The sequence below is a fragment of the Macaca fascicularis genome, chromosome 7 (genome assembly GCF_037993035.2).
Source record: "Macaca fascicularis isolate 582-1 chromosome 7, T2T-MFA8v1.1".
In the NCBI taxonomy this organism is placed as follows: Eukaryota; Metazoa; Chordata; class Mammalia; order Primates; family Cercopithecidae; genus Macaca; species Macaca fascicularis.
This window is the reverse complement of record NC_088381.1, coordinates 97,228,716-97,231,680: the sequence shown is the minus strand read 5'-3', so window position 1 is coordinate 97,231,680 and position 2,965 is coordinate 97,228,716.

The following is a 2,965-nucleotide window of genomic DNA, read 5'->3' as shown; positions in this document are numbered from 1 at the left end:
AGAAAGAGAAAGAAAGAAAGGAAGACAGAAAGAGAGGGAGGGAGGGAGGAAGGAAGGAAGGAAGGAAGGAAGGAAGGAAGGAAGGAAGAAAGGAAGGAAGGAAGGAAGAGAGGAAGGAAGGAAGGAAGGGTGTGCCAGCTCATTAGTCTAGGGGTATGATTCTTGCCTTGGGTGTAAAAATAAAGGGGGACAAAAAATGAGGACAAAGACTATGATCTTGCATATAATTTTCTTACAAAGTTGTGTAATTCTCTGGAGGGACAACATGTGTTTTTTTTCTTTTTTTTTTGGTTTATTATAGTAGAAACTTGTGGTTTGTCTTTATGCTTTTTTTTAAATATTTTTGAGTTCAAAAGAGCTTCTAATTCATATTTTTTGTGACTCTCATTTAATGTAAAAATTATATTTAATTATATTTTGTATCTCTTTGCTTAAATATTCTCAATTATTATAGATTAAGGTAGACAATTTGAAAATAAAAGTAAAAACATGTGTCTAAGTTAATTATATACATAATATCATATTATATACATTAATACATTACTTATATACATATAACAATTTCTTTAAGCACAAATGTAATTCATTACACATTTATATTTTATATAAAATTTATAATTAGGTATAAATATAAATATGTACATGTATTTACTTAACTGTTAATTTAGACATTTTATAACTAATTATAAAGAGTTATAAAATATATTTATGTACTAAAAGTTTTATTTAGTTTCTGAAATGATCAGATTTTTTTCTCCTCTAAATCTAAAGAACTCCTTCAAATGTTATAAACCATGCACAACTGAACTTATGGGGAATGCAACCAACATTTGGCATCATTTTGGAATTTATCCAAAATAAAGGCCAAATTATTACACTTTACGTTATCTATCAGGTAAAAGCATGCACAATGCTAGGTGAGCCTCTCTGGAACTAGAAGCATCATAGTCCACACATTTGAGTGTTATTTTAACCTACATATTGATGTCATAAAATGCTGCTATTTGGGGCTCAGTAATAGGCTCTGCATCAGTTCTAAATTTTGGAGGCTTGCCACTTTGTCTATATGTTCTGGTAAATCCCATGGTATTAGATATATCAGTGGCGGAAGCACGGCATATAGGTTTTATATGCCCCAAAGGACAAATCGCAACACAGATGGCAAGGGTTTTAAAGTAAGGGCATCCCTTTTGCAGTGAACAATTATACACCTTGTGAAAAACAGCTACTCATTTGCTTCTGGTCCTTAGCAGAGAAGATGCCCTAGCTGGTTGGTGAATTGAGCCAGCTAGGACTGGCCATCTGAGAAGGCCTGACCTGTCAGCATTGTCTATTCCAGAGGACATTGCCTTGCGCTTGACTCTTTCACCACTAGTCTGATACAGAGACAAATCTTGAAAAAATAATTTTGAATATGCTAAGTTGAACCATATGAAAATTGTGGGGATTTTTGCAGATAAAAATAATATCACTAATTTCATATACTTCAAACTAGCAGGGAAAGATTAACTGACATTTATTCAGTGCCTAGCATATGCCTAAGATATGATGCCTTCCTCTTTCCCTCCTTCCTTCCCTATTCCCCACTTCCTCCCTCCCTCCATGTCTCCCTCTCCCTTTCTTTCTTCCTTCCTTCTTCACAATGTATTTTTCATCTGTTGTATGGTTTGAAACTTTTATTCCTTTTGAGCTACTAAACACATTTATATTTTTGCAGCATATACTGTCTTGTGTTTTGCAATTATGATTCATAGTTATGATTTTAAAATTGCATGAAAATCATAACCATCTCAGTTTTAAATGGCCAGCTTACACATTGATACAAAACCTTCTTTTAAGAAGTCCCCCAAATATATGAGGCACACATCAATAAATATACTATTAGAAACCTGAAGGCAATAAAAGCAAATGCTAAGGAATTAGTAAATAAAGTTTCCCCGGGTTAAGTATAATTCTAGCCAAGAGCACACATTAATGGTTTAGTTGAAAGCCTGCCTGACTTTTGGTTCATTCTTTCTTTTTATTGTTAAGGTGTCCTAAAGACAAAATAACAACTTTCATACCTAGAATTTCCACCAACTAAAATTTTGCACTGCTAAAAATGCACAGAATTGCGGGGGAACTGCCCTTGTCATCTGTTAAGTTATACAAGCACGTATGCTGCTGAGAGTTAAGAAACATCTCTCTTCAAAAGAGAAGGACAAGCTCCAGTACAGGGAAAACCAAACCGTACTATTTTTTTTTTCCTTCACAAATGGTACAATAAGATTAGCCCAATGATTTTTTATTTAACATAGTCGAACACATTACTAATATTAAGAGGCTATCTTATTCTACTGTATTTGCTATAATAATTGCAGAAATAACTGCAACTAATAAAATATTCTAAAATATCCATTAAGGCATTTATCATAGATGTAGCCTTTTCATTTCTTATTTTTAAAATAAGACCTTAACAGGAAGAATTATATAAGTATGAAGAAAAGAACATTAAAAAAAAGCTAGTCCAAGTTCTTTTATTTTTCAGATGAGAAAACTGTGGTCCAGAGAAGCGGACTTGATGATGCCAGTGATGGAACCGGGATGAGAACTCGCATCTGCTGATTCCCTTGTGCTTTATTTCATCACACACATGAAACAAGAAGAGAAACGTTTAGCATTCATAGTGAGGACCACTTTGAGATTAGTTTGTCAATTGCCATATAAGTATGCTTTTGCTCGGTATATCTGTGCAAAGCAATAGGTACTCCATGTACTAAAAGTACATGATAATTATGACTTGAGGATAATACAAAGACTGACTGGTTTGTGATTAAACATTTCACATAGTAGGAGGTGCTTGGATATTATTATCTTTAAAACAAATGTAAAATTGATTTCAAACTAAAGCATGAGTATTTTAACAAATATATTGATTATCAGAGAGGAAGGAGGAAGGATTTTAGAACAATGAACTTGGAAAATA